The sequence below is a fragment of the Oryctolagus cuniculus genome, chromosome 3 (genome assembly GCF_964237555.1).
Source record: "Oryctolagus cuniculus chromosome 3, mOryCun1.1, whole genome shotgun sequence".
Taxonomy (NCBI): domain Eukaryota; kingdom Metazoa; phylum Chordata; class Mammalia; order Lagomorpha; family Leporidae; genus Oryctolagus; species Oryctolagus cuniculus.
This window is the reverse complement of record NC_091434.1, coordinates 142,167,049-142,181,417: the sequence shown is the minus strand read 5'-3', so window position 1 is coordinate 142,181,417 and position 14,369 is coordinate 142,167,049. Positions and strand designations below refer to the sequence as shown.

The following is a 14,369-nucleotide window of genomic DNA, read 5'->3' as shown; positions in this document are numbered from 1 at the left end:
GTGTCTGTACACTGACAGTGTTTCACGCTGCCTGGAGCAGTGAGGGCTCGCCAGAGGAAATGACACTTGAGTTGTTTCAGAAAACGATTGCGAGTTCACCATGTGTTCACAAGGAGCAAAGAGAAAAGAAGCATTCCAGAAATAGGAAACAGCATATGCACTGGTGTTGGATCAAGAGAGAACCTAACACGTGGGAAAGTGCAAACAGCTCAGATTCCAAACAGGTGGCATGCCCGATAGGTGGGGGTGACAGGACATGAGGCAGCAAAGAGAGCATAGGGCAGGCTGTGGAAGATTGGATGTGTCAAGGCAAAGAGCTTGATTTTATTCTTGAGGTCAATGACGTGCAGTCTCCCAGGGTTAACGAAGAAAATATTACTGCTTCGTGTCTGTTTTATCTTTGTCTGAACTTCTCAAGATTTCGAATTGTGTGTAAATTAACAATGTATTATTAACAATGCAATTCCTAGTGTAGTACTGGGGATAAATAATTTATAAATAAATATATATGCCATGATGTGTTAGGGGTTAAACTGTGTACCTCCAAAATTCAAATGTGCAAGTCCTACTCCCCAGTAGCCCAGAACGAGACCTTATTTGGAAATGGGGTCATTGCAGTTATAATAAGATAAGGTTAGGGTGAAGTAGGGCGGGCGCCTAATCCAGTACAACTGGTGTCCTTTTAGAAAGGGGAAACCGAACACAGACATAGAAACAGGGAGACTGCCACTTGAAGATGAAGGCAGAAATGCCTCTAGAAGCAGAGGACCTGCAGAGACTCAGAAACCAGCGAAAGCAAGGGTTGATGCACCAGATTCTTCCTCACAGCTCTGAGAGGGAACCACCCAAGTCAACACCCTGATCTCAGAACCAAAGCGCCAGAACTGTGAGACAAGGAACTTCTGATGGTTAACCCCCTCGGTTTGTGCTACTTTGCCACAGCAGCCAGAGAACAGATACATAGTCTAAGCATGCAGGGGCCCTGGCTGAATGACGGGAGCCAGTGAAGGGTTGGCTTATGTGTAAGTGTCCGGATTCCTTGTGTCCTGATTTATTCCATCTGTGCATTCAGGAATTTAACTTCCCCACCCCCACCCAGAAACCTTTTATTTAAGGAATGCAGACTTCATACATTTCATAATTACAGCTTGAGGAACATGGTGATTCTTCCCACCATATCAGCCCTCCCACCCACACTCCCACCCCTCTTCCTCCTCCCTCTCCTATTCCCACTCTTATTTTTTATTAAGATCTATTTTCAATTAACTTTATACACATATGATTAACTCTATGTTAAGTAAAAAGTTCAACAAATAGTATGAAAAAAAAAAACTGTTCCTCAACAGTCAAGACAAGGGCTGTTCAAAGTCATTGCTTCTCAAAGTGTCAGCTCTACAGATTGCCTTTTAGGTGCTGTTAGTTATCACAGGTCAGGGAGAACACATGGTATTTATCCCTTTGGAACTGGCTTATTGAAATGATTTCTTGATTTCTCAGTGCTTATTCTGCTTTTTAAAGCCAGTTTAGTGGAGAAACAATTTATTCTTTTATGTTAGAGGAATAAATACTTAGGAAATCCTTGACCTTTACCTCAAAAACCAACAGGATTCTCAGAATATTAATTTTGTATTTTTTAAATTACTTAAGGAAATTTTTTAAAGAGGGGAAGACTAAACAGAGTGATGATATGCAAAAGTTCTACTAGGGAAAATACGTTTTGTAAAAAACTATCATTTAACATTGCTACCGCCTGCGAAGCCAGAATCCCATATTGGTGCTGGTTCGAGTCCTGGCTGCTCCACTTCTGATCCAGCTCCCTGCTAATGTGGTTGGGAAAGCAGTGGAGGATGGCCCAGGTCCTTGAGCCCCTGCACCCACATGGGAGACCTGGAAGAAGCTCCTGGCTCCTGGCTTTGATCTGGCCCAGCCCTTTGGGGAGCCATTTGGGGAGTGAACCAGCAGATGAAAGATATTCTTTCTCTCTCTCTCTCTCTCTCTCTCTCTCTCTGCCTTTCAAATACAATTTTTAGAAGTCTTTTTTTAAAAAAAGAAATAGGCTGTAGTGAACTTGTGGAAATCTTTTTCCCAGAGTAACAGCATTTGGAGGTAGGGTCTTTGGAGGTTAATTCTGTCACAAGGGTGGGACCCTTGTGAGGGGATCAGTGCAGCTACTCAAGTTGGGGTTCAGCTTCCTGCTATTGCACCTTGGAAAGCTGCAGAGGATGGCCCACATACTTGGACCCTGCTACCCATGTGGGAGCCCAGGTTGGAATTCCTGGCTCCTGGTTTTGGTCTGGCCCAGCCCCAGTTGTTGCAGCCATTGGGGAATGTACCAGCGGATGGTAGATTCACTCTCTTTCATTCTCTCCCTTTCTCTGTCACTCTGCTTTCCAAATAAATCTTTTAGAAACCTAGTCCTGCTACCCTTTAGACAAGTAGTTTTCAGATATTTTAAAGTAAAGAATCCTGGGGCAGACATTTTGCTTAGCAGTGAAGGTGTCTGTGTCCCGTATCACAGGGCCTAGGTTCAGTTCCCGGATACAGCTCGTGATTCCAGCTTTCCACCAATATAGAGCCTGGGGGGCAGCAGTGACAGGTCAAGAAGTCAGGTAGAAAACAGAAGCTGTGAAAATTCATATGTTTGACTCTAATCCCCAGAGTAACAGCACTGGGATATGGGGGTCTTCCTGCCTTCTGGCTGTGACCCCCTGCCCAGCCCTGGCTGTTGCTGGCATTTGGGGAGTAAAAAGCAGGTTGAGTCTCTTTCCCTTGAAAATATATATGTGTATAATATATGTGTATAAAATATATATATTTATATATATTTTATATATATATTATATATAAATATATACTTGTATATTATATATAAACATATTTTATATAAAATATATTTATATATTTTTATATATTTTATACACATATATTATACACACATATATTTTTATATTTTATATTATATTTATATGTGTGTAATATTTGTGTATAATATATATTATAATATATAATATAAAAATATATGTGTGTAATATAGAATGCTTTCTCCAAGTTAAAATATATGTGCAAGTACAATATACAGTAACTACATACAAGCAATTTGTCCATCATAGAATACTGGCCCTCTAGAAATTCTAATTCTGTGAATGTATATATTATGCTCATTGTGTAGTTTATTAGGTTGAAAAGGAGTTTGCCCAGGTAGAGATAATGAAGTTGCTACTGACCTGTTATCTCCATTTTGGGCTTGGAGTTGCTTCCAGTACTGGGATTGGATTTATAAGAATCCATTCATTCTCTTTAATTTGGTCACCTTTGTAGCCAACACAGCAGTCTGTGACCTACAGCCACTTGATCAAGAATAGTTTGTCTCCTGCTGCACACAACCACATTTCTCAGGGAGAGACTTCCCTTCCTCTGTCCTCATCACTGTTCTGTAGCAACTTTGGATTGCTGTACTCATTTAACTATCAGTTTGCCACCTTTGGACTCTAATATAGAATCAGAAACCTGTTTGTCCAGTTTAGTACATGTTTGTTTTTTCCTCACCCGTGACATAATTATATTCCTGTAAGTTGATAAATATTTGGAACTATATATGCTTTTTTTTTTTTTTACAGGTAGAGTTACAGACAGTGAGAGAGAGAGACAGAGAGAAAGGACTTCCTTCCGTTGGTTCACCCCCCAAATGGCCGCAACGGCTGGCACTGTGCCGATCCGAAACCAGGAGCCAGGTGCTTCTTCTGGTCTCCCATGTGGGTGCAGGGGCCCAAGCACTTGGGCCATCCTCCACTGCCCTCCCTGGCTACAGCCTACAGCTGGACTGGAAGAGGAGCAACCGGGACTAGAACCCAGTGCCCATATGGGATGCTGGCACTTCAAGTGGAGGATTAACCAAGTGAGCCATGGTGCTGGCCCCTAAATATACTTTTTAAAAATAAGGTAATCATGATCATGTTTTCCCCATTTATTGGAAAGGTAGAGAGATAAACACAGAGGCAGATAGAGATCTTCCATTCCATGCCTGAAATAGCTGGGGCTGGGCCAGACTGAACCCAGGAGCTGGAACTCAATATGGTTGTCCCGTGTGGGTAAAAGAGTCCCAGACATTTGAGCCATCACCTGCCACCTTCCAAGGTGCACATTATCAGGAAGCTGGAATCAAAAGCTGGACACGAGTCCATTTACTCCAAAATGAAATGCAAGCATCCCAAGCTGTACTAACCGCTGTACCAAATGCTCATCGAAACAGTTTTTGCATGTTTAGATTGTTATAAATACTAGCACTGTTCTACTTCTTATCCAGCTCCCTACTAATGTGCCTGTGAAAGCAGCAGAGGATGGCCCATGTATGGGCCCCTTAACCATGGAAGAGACTCAGATTGAATTCCAGGCCCCTGGCTTTGGCCTGGCCTAGCCCTGGCCATTGCAGCCATTTGTTGAAAAAACCAGCACATAGAAGATCTTTCTCTCACTCCCTTTCTCTCTGTAACTCTGCCTTTCAAATAAATAAATCTGAACAAACAAACAAAACTAGCACTACATGAGAATTTTGGGAATAGCAGTAGAGTCTTTCAGAATTAGAGTTTTGTATTTATAGTATTTATCACATGGCTCATTTTTGCAAGATCAAAATAGGTCAAGTGGCCAATCTGCCAGCCTACAGATCACTGTTCTGGACTGTTTTCTACCTCCTTCTAGGGGGTACATATAAAAAGGTACACAAGTTATTCAGATAAGGTGGTCATCAGTGACTCTTCCCAATAAAAATATACAGAGTCTTTATACTTTTAGCAAATGTTTATTGAGCCTGTACAAGGTGTTAGCCGTCAATCTACTAAACTTTGAATATAAAGTGATAAACTAAATGAATGTGGTTTTGGCCTCATGGCATACACATGTTACACCAAAAAAATCCACATATACATACATATATATATAAATAGATATATGTGTGTGTATACATATCTATTCTGTCTGCCAGTTATGAAGGTTATATATAGATTCTATAGGAAGAATAAAAGAACCTACTTTAAATAGAACAGAAAAGGAATGAAAAATGAAAGGAAAGGCATTCTAAGCATCCAGATAGTTTGTGTAAAGGCCCTGAGACAGGAAAGAGCTGTTTCAATAAGACCTTAAGCTCCCTAAGGAAAGGTTTTGGTAATAACAGCATGTTACCTAAGAAGTACAGAAATATTTGCATATGACTGAGTGAATGTTTGCTACCTAAGATTTAGTGAGTACAAGTTGCTCTGTTAAAAACTGGGAGATAAGGTCCAGCATTTGGCCTGGTTGTTAAGAGGCTGCTTGAGATGTCAGCATCCCATACTGGAATACCTGTGTTGGAATCCTGGCACTACTCCCAGTTCCAGCTCCTGCTGGTGTGCAACCTGGGTAGAAGAAAGTGATGGCTCATGCCACCTACGTGGGAGGCCTGGATGGAGTTCCAGGCTCCCGGCTTCAGCATGACCAATCCCAGCTTGTTGCAGGCATTTAAGAGAATGAATCATCAAGTAGAAGATCTCTCTCTGTCTCTCTGTGTTTTGAATGGATTTTTTAAAACTGGAGAATCAAGTCTAAAGGTCCTAGGAAGCCAATGAAGTGTTTAATAAGGATATAGGTGATGCGATCCTGTTGGCATTCTATAAAGAGCTTTCACAACTATTGAGCAAAAGTGGAAGGAGAAAGCCCAGGTAGATGATGCAGTGCAGGTGGAGACCAGTGATCCAAAAGGAGTCACTGCACTGGTGATTGGAGCCGAGATCAAACAAACAAAACTAGCGCTACATGAGAATTTTGGGAATAGTGGTAGAGTCTTTCAGAATTAGAGTTTTGTATTTATAGTATTTATCACATCGCTCATTTTTGCAAGATCAAAATAGGTCAAGTGGCCAATCTGCCAGCCTATAAATCACTGTTCCGGACTTAACTTCACACCTTCTTTACCACTCAGCAGTTGAGCAAAGAGGTCATAGCCACTCTATATTTGTATCCCTCAAACTCCCACAAACCTCAAGCCTGATGGAAACTAGTCATCAACTAGGAATTTAATCAGCCCTAGAAGAAAGTAATTTCTTTTTTTTTTTTAACTTTTATTTAATGAATATAAATTTCCAAAGTACAGCTTATGGATTACAATGGCTTCCCCCCCATAATGTCCCTCCCACCCGCAACCCTCCCCTTTCCCTCTCCCTCTCCCCTTCCATTCACATCAAGATTCATTTTTGATTCTCTTTATATACAGATCAGTTTAGCATACATTAAATAAAGATTTCAACAGTTTGCTGCCACACAGAAACATAAAGTGAAAAATACTGTTTGAGTACTAGTTATAGCATTAAATCTCAATGTACAGCACACTAAGGACAAAGATCCTACATGAGGAGTAAGTGCACAGTGACTCCTGTTGTTGACTTAACAAATTGACACTCTTGTTTATGGCATCAGTAATCACCCTAGGCTCTTGTCATGAGCTGCCAAGGCTATGGAAGCCCCCTGAGTTCACTGACTCTGATCATATTTAGACAAGGCCATGGTCAAAGAGGAAGTTCTCTCCTCCCTTCAGAGAAAGGTACCTCCTTCTTTGATGACCCGTTCTTTCCACTGGGATCTCACTCATGGAGATCTTTCATTTAGGTTTTTTTCCCCCCCAGAGTGTCTTGGCTTTCCATGCCTGAAATACTCTCATGGGCATTTCAGCCGGATCCACATGCCTTAAGGGCTGATTCTGAGGCCAGAGTGCTGTTTAGGACATCTGCCATTCTATGGGTCTGCTGTGTATCTCACTTCCCATGTTGGATCATTCTCTCCCTTTTTGATTCTATCAGCTAGTATTTGCAGACACTAGTCTTGTTTATGTGATCCCTTTGGTTCTTAGTCCTATCATTATGATCAATTGTGAACAGGAATTAATCACTGGGACTAGTGAGATGGCATTGATACATGCCACCTTGATGGGATTGAATTGGAATCCCCTGGTAATGTTTCTAACTCTACCGTTTGAGGTAAGTCAGCTTGAGCATGTCCCGAATTGCACATCTCTTCCCTCTCTTATTCCCACTCTTATATTTAGCAGCGATCACTTTTCAGTTAAGTTTCAGCACTTAAGAATAGTTGTGTATTGATTACAGTATTCAACCAAAAGTATTAAGTAGAACAAACAAAAAAATACTATGAGGGATAACATATTAAGTTGCTCATCAACAGTCAGGGTGAGGGCTGATCAAGTCACCATTTCTCCTAGTGTTCATTTCACTTTAACAGGTTTCCTTTTTGGTGCTCAGTTAGTTGTCACCTATCAAGGAGAACAAGTGGTATTTGTCCCTTTGGGATTGGCTTATTTCACTCAGCATAATGTTTTCCAAATTCCTAACAGGGATCACTTTTCAGTTAAAATTTAAACACCTAAGAATAATTGTGTGTTAATTACAGAGTTCAACCAATGGTACTAGAACAGAAAAAATACTAAAATGGATAAAGTATTAAGAAGAAAGTAATTTCCACATTTTTCATGCATCTTTATGTCAGTAAGTGACTGACCATCTTAAATGAACTTGCAAGGAAAACTGAGACTGGATTATTCTATCAGATAACTCACTTGATCTTGTTAAAAAAAAAGTTTATGGCATAGATGGGGGAGGCAGTGGAGTGATCTGCTTATCTATTGTTGTGTAACAAACTATCCCTAGTGGTGTCTCTTTTAAAAAGATTTTGCAACACAGAAGTAATGGCAAAGGAAATAGTTTTTAAAATACTGTTAAGACCAATACCGTTTACATTAACACCCAATAAATGAAATACTTAGGTATACATCTAACAAATATACACAAGGAAAACTTACAAAACTCTGTTGAAAGAAAGAAAAGCAAATAAATGGAGAAGTATACCATGTTGAAAGAGGGCAAGATTCAGTATCGCCATGATGTTAGTTCTTCCCAAATTGGCCTGTAGAGTCAATGCAGTCCCACGCAAAATTCCAGCAACTTACTTTGTGGATATCAACAAACTGATTCTAAAGTTTGTGTGGAAAGGGAAAAAAGTTTCATAATAGCCAACACAATATTATAGAACAAATTGAAGGCTTGACAATACCTGACTTTAAGACTTATTATATGCAGCTGGCGCTGTGGCATAGCGGGTAAAGCTGCCCCTGCGGTGCCAGCATCCCATGTGGGCTCTAGTTTGAGTCCCGGCTGCTCCACTTCCCATCCAACTCTCTGCTATGGTCTGGGAAAGCAGTGGAAAATAGCCCAAGTCCTTGGACCCCTGCACCCTCATGGAAGACCTGGAGGAAGCTCCTGGCTCCTGGCTTCAGATCATCACAGCTCTGGCCATTGTGGCTGATTGAGGAGTGAACCAGCTGATGGAAGACCTCTCTTTCTCTTTCTCTCTGCCTCTCTCTCTCTGTATAACTCTGACTTTCAAATAACTAAATAAAAACACAAGCTGCAGGCCGGTGCCATGACTCACTTGGGTAATCCTCTGCCTGCGGCGCCAGTATCCCATATGGGCACCAGGTTCTAGTCCCGGTTGCTCCTCTTCCAGTCCAGCTCTCTGCTGTGGCCTGGGAGGGCAGTGGAGGATGGCCCAAATGTTTGGGTTCCTGCACCCACATGGGAGGCCAGGAAAAAGCACCTGGCTCCTGGCTTCGGATCGGTGCAGCGCCGGCCGTGGTGACCATTTGGGGAGTGAACCAAAGGAAGGAAGACCTTTCTCTCTGTCTCTCTCTCTCATTGTCTATAGTTCTACCTGTCAAATAAAAAAAAAAAGAAAAAGAAAGAAAGAAAGAAAGAAAGAAAGAAAGAAAGAAAGAAAGAAAGGAAGAAAGGAAGAAAGAAAAGAAAAAAACACAAGCCACGGGTGAGGGGGACTTACTGTAAAGTTACAGTAATCATGACAGTGTGGTATTGGCAAAAGAAAAGACAAATAGTTCAATAGGATGGATTAGAGGGCTCAGAAACATCCACAAGAATACAGTCACCTGATCTCTGAGAAATGAACAGCCTTGTCAACTAATGGTGCTGGCATAACTGGGCAGTTGCATGCAAAAAAAAAAAAAAAAAAAAAAAAAAAACTTAGATACAGATCTTACATCCTTCACCAAAAAAAAAAAAAAAAAAAAAAAAAAAAAAAAAAACAACTTGAAACTCTAAAAGTAAAATGCAAGACTATTAAAATTCCTAGAAGACAGCATAGAAGAAAATTAACATGCTCTAGGGTTTGCTGGTGACTTTTTATGTAGAACATCAAAGGCACAATCCATAAAATAATTGATAAGCTGGATTTAACTGAAATTAAAAGTTTCTTTTCTGCAAGGGACACTGTTGAGAATACTGCAAAATCCAAAAACAAGGAGATAATACTAGCAAAAGACATAGCTGATAAAACACTGTTATAAAGACTGTTACCCAAAACAGACAACTCTTAAAACCCAACAATAAAGTAAAACAAAAAAATCTAATTAAAAACCAGGCTAAGCCACAGCTCATTAGGCTAATCCTCCACCTGTGGCGCCGGCACCCCGGGTTCTAGTCCCGGTTGGGGCGCCGGAATCTGTCCCGGTTGCTCCTCTTCCAGGCCAGCTCTCTGCTGTGGCCCGGGAGTGCAGTGGAGGATGGCCCAAGTGCTTGGGCCCTGCACCTGCATGGGAGACCAGGAGGAAGCACCTGGCTCCTGCCTTCGGATCAGCGCCGTGCGCCAGCCATATCAGCCACTTGGGGGGTGAACCAACAGAAAAAGGAAGACCTTTCTCTCTGTCTCTCTTCCTCTCTCTCATTGTCTAACTCTGCCTGTCAAAAAAAAAAAAAAAAAAAAAGGCTAAAGACCTTGACATACACATCACCAAAGAAAATTAAAAAATGACAAATAAGCATATGAAAGATGCTTCATATCATATACCATCAGGGAAGTACAAATAAAACTAGCATACTACTACTCCCCTTTGAGAATGGCCAAAGTTCAGAACACTGACAGTGCCAAACACTTACGGGGATTAGAGTGATAGGATCTCTCATTCATTTCTGATGAGGATGCAAGAACACTACAGCCACTTGGGAAGACAATTTGGGGTTTCTTGCAACACTGAACATACTCTTACCATTTGCTTGCCCTCCTTGGTACTTCCTCTTCCTCTTTTTTTTTTTTTTTTTTAAGATTTATTTACTTATTTGAGATACACAGTTACAGAGAGAGGGAGAGACAAAGAGATCTTCCATTTGCTGGTTCACTCCCCAAATGGCTGCAGTGGCTAGAGCTGGACCCATCTGAAGCCAAGAGCCAGGAACTTTCTCTGGGTCTCCGACATGGGTGCAGGGCCCCAAGCACTTGGGCCATCTTCCACTGTTGTCCCAGTCATTAGCAGGGACCCAGATCGGAAATGGAGCAGCCAGGATTTGAACTGGCTCCCATGTGGGATGCCCGTACTGCTGGCAGAGTCTCAACCCATTACACCACAGCACCAGCCCCCCAGTGCTTCCTCAAAGGTGTGGAAGACTTGCATCCACGCAAAACCTCCTACATGCCTGTTCGTAACAGCTTTTTTCATAATCACTGAAATTTGGAAGCAGCCAAGAGTTCCTTCAGTAGGTGAATATCAGATAAATAAACTATGGGCAATCCAGATGATGGAATATTACACAGCACTAAACAGAAGATTCCAGGCCATGCCAAGACATGGAGGAACCTTAAACACATGTTGGCACAGGAAAAAACCAGTCTGGAAAGGCCACATACAGTCTGATTCCAACTGTGTGGTGCTCTGGAAAAAGCAGAACCATGGAGGTAGTAAAAGTGTCGGTCATTGCCATGAGCTAAGAGGAAGAGGGGGTGAAAGAGGCAGAACGCAGGATGGGGGCGTTTAGGTCAGTGAAGCTGCTCCGTGTGCTATACTAACGGGAAGGCATCTGCTTATACATTTGTCCAGACCCATGGAATGTACCCCTGGGAGCATGAACTCTAGTGTAGGCAATTACGTGAGTGGTGATGGTGTATCAACTCCAGTCCAGCAGCTGTCAGAAATGTGCTGCTCCTACAAGGAACACTGGTGATGGGGACTGTGCAAGGCACTTAGGGCAAATCTCTACTCTCTACCTTCTGCTCAGTTTTGCTGAGGAGTGAAGAAGGGGCCGGCCTTCGAGCTCCAGCTATGCAAGATGGCAGCTACCACGGGCTCGGACAATTTACGAAAACAGAATATACAGCCTTAAAATAGTGTGGACCCAAATACCCAGAAGCGCCCCCCTTTGTACGATTCGTAACAAAAATTAATATGAACGGAGTTAATAGTTCTAACGGAGTGGTGGACCCGAGAGCCATCTCCGTTTTAGCGAAGTGGCAGAACTCGTACAGCATCTGAGTGGTGCTGCAGGAGCTGCGGCGCCTGCTGATGGCCAAGGAGAACATGAAGCTACCTCAGCTGCCCGAGGGCCAGTGCTACAGCAACTGAGCAGTGGCCCGGCCTGGCCACGCCCTCCGCAGTAGGAATCTGCTAGGTTCGTCCTGTAGGCCTCAGAGTACTGGAAAGGAAGCTCCCGTGCAAAGGCGATCTATCTAAAGACACTGTCAGTGATACTAATTTTTTGTCCATTTGAGATATGAGTTGTGCTATCACATCATCCTGTCGAGTGTAACCACTGTCCATGTAGCTGAGCTTCGGGATCAAGAACACGTATTTCAGTTGACGCCCGTCACGGTGGGACACGGCTACTCCACTGTGAAGACACATCACACGACACCTTGCTGCTGACGGCCTGGCTGGGCCTCCGCTCCCCCTGCCCCGCACCCCCCCCCCATGGCAGCCCTCCTGCGTGGGCTGGCTCCTGAGAGTGGAGGTGACGATTTCTGGGGGACTACTGTTGGGTATGGGGGTGCCTTGCACCCTGGTTTCTGTTTCTTTTCTTTTCTTTTCTTTTTTTTTTTTTTTTTTTTTTTTTTTTTTGAGTCTTAAATGATGTTCTTTCCAAGCCATTGTCCCCTCCTGTCCTCCACTCCCGCCCTGGGCCAAAGCATAGATTGTAACTCACCCCACCCCCCCCACCCCCCCCACCCCCCCCACCCCCCCCCGCTCCCCTCGGAAATTGGCCTTCGGGGAGGAATTCAGGGCATTCCCGGGATCTTTCTCCCCCACTCTTTGTTGAGGGGCGCTGCTCTCCCTTCCTCACGCCCCGGGGCCCTGCCACCCCTGCACTCCCCGTGCCCGTGCCCGTCAGCGCATCGGCCAGACGCCATCAGGGAAGGCTGGAGGGCCTCTGACTTCCCTCGTCAAGCTGGGACCCAGCCCGGGAGATGAAGGCCAGGCCACAGCCCTGCCGCCCGCTGCCCTCGTAAGCTGCTCAGGCGGCCTCGCGGCTCAGGTTCTGATGGGGGACAAGAAGGGCAGCGAGGGCCGGCGCCGCGGCTCACTAGGCTAATCCTCCGCCTTGTGGCGCCGGCACACTGGGTTCTAGTCCCGGTCGGGGCGCCGGATTCTGTCCCGGTTGCCCCTCTTCCAGGCCAGCTCTCTGCTGTGGCCAGGGAGTGCAGTGGAGGATGGCCCAAGTGCTTGGGCCCTGCACCCCATGGGAGACCAGGAGAAGCACCTGGCTCCTGGCTTCGGATCAGCACAGTGCGCCTGCCGCAGTGCGCCGGCAGTGGCGGCCATTGGAGGGTGAACCAACGGCAAAGGAAGACCTTTCTCTCTGTCTCTCTCTCTCTCACTGTCCACTCTGCCTGTCAAAAAAAATTTTTTTAATTTTTTAAATAAATAAAAAAAAAAAAAAGAAAGAAGGGCAGCGGGGTGCCCGCCCAGACCTGCCGGCTCCCCAAGTCCTTGGTGGTTAAGCCTGGGGAAAGGCCACTCGGAGACACGCAGCCCGCAGGAGCCCTCCGAATCGCTCTCCCTGTCATTGCTTTGGCTTTCCACTTGGAAGACGCTTGAAACAGGGCTCCCGCTCGCTCAGCCCTGCAGCGCGTCAGGTCTAGTGTGGAATCAGACAAAGAACCTTCGATCCGGGCACTTGGTGCTGGCGCTGCCACCCCCTCGGCCATCCGCAGGGAGTGAGGGCTCGGCACGCGGCCACGAGTTCCCACTTCCAGTCAGGACCACTAGATGCTGACTTGGGGATACGCACCGACGTGACGAAGTTGCCGTGTCCCAAAGGTTTTTTTTTTTTTTTTTTTTTTAATTAGTATTTGTGTTAAAAAACGACCTTTTGAAGCAGCAGCTGTAAGTCTGAGACGCAGTTGTTTCCATTCAGCTTTTCAAGGAACCTTAGCTCAAGGAGGCGACACCTGGCAGGAAAGTCTAACAGCAGTGTTCCATCCGCAGCCTTTTCATTGTCAGACCATTGCCTGATTTTAATATAATAAAGTGTGTGTTAATATTAAAAAAATAAATAATCTATTAGAACATGTTAGTAAATTTCAAGATATTGTTAAGCAAAACAAAACCCATGAAATGTAAACGAATAGCTATTATCATTATTTTCACTTATTTGAAAGGCAGAAAGACCAAGAGGCAAAGATAGACAGAAAGAGGCCTTCCATGTGCAGATTCATGCCCCAAATATCTACAACAGCCAGAGGTAGGCCAGGCTGAAGCAAGGAGCCAGGAACTCAATGCCGGTCTTGCATGTGGTTGGCAGGGACCCAAGGACCCGAGCCACCACCAGCCGCCTCCCAGGATGTGCATTAGAAGAAGGCTGGGATGGGGAAAAGAGCTGAGGTTTGAACTCTGGCACGCCAGTATGGTGATGCAGATGTCCTAGGCATCGTCTTAACCACTGTGCCGTCCACCCACCGCCTAGTGGTTATTCCGACAGATGTCACACATCCTCAGGAGGCATTGTGAGGTGATGGCATCTTTTCACAGAAGCTCTGGCTATGACCAGTGGAACTGAGCCGAGGGACTCTTTTTTTTTTTTTTTTGACAGGCAGAGTGGACAGTGAGAGAAAGAGAGACAGAGAGAAAGGTCCTCCTTTTTTCCTTTTTGCCATTGGTTCACCCTCCAATGGCTGCCGTGGCCGGTGTGCTGCGGCCGGCACACCGCGCTGATCCAAAGGCAGTAGCCAGGTACTTCTCCTGGTCTCCTATGGGGTGCAGGGCCCAAGCACTTGGGCCACAGCAGAGAGCTGGCCTGGAAGAGGGGCAACCGGGACAGAATCCGGCGCCCAGACCGGGACTAGAACCCGGTGTGCCGGCGCCGCAAGGCAGAGGATTAGCCTAGTGAGCCGCGGTGCCGGCCAAGCCGAGGGACTCTTACAAGGAATGTCTGTGAAGTAATTGCCTGGAAAATAACTCAGGGGAACATTAAAGCAAAACTTTTTTCCCAATATATATGAAAAAATGGCCTACGGGGAGCTGGGAGGCTTATGGTGGTTTTGGTCAGCACTTA

At 44.7% G+C, this 14,369-nt stretch overlaps 1 long non-coding RNA gene and 1 pseudogene across 3 annotated transcripts in view; both read left to right on the top strand.

Moving 5' to 3' along the window:
- LOC103348689 (uncharacterized) overlaps positions 1 to 14,369 on the top strand; it is an 85,261-nt gene that overhangs the window by 19,834 nt on the left and 51,058 nt on the right. The gene's annotated exons all lie outside the window — the stretch shown is intronic.
- Positions 10,846 to 11,717, top strand: LOC138849135 (ubiquitin-conjugating enzyme E2 variant 1 pseudogene; annotated as a pseudogene).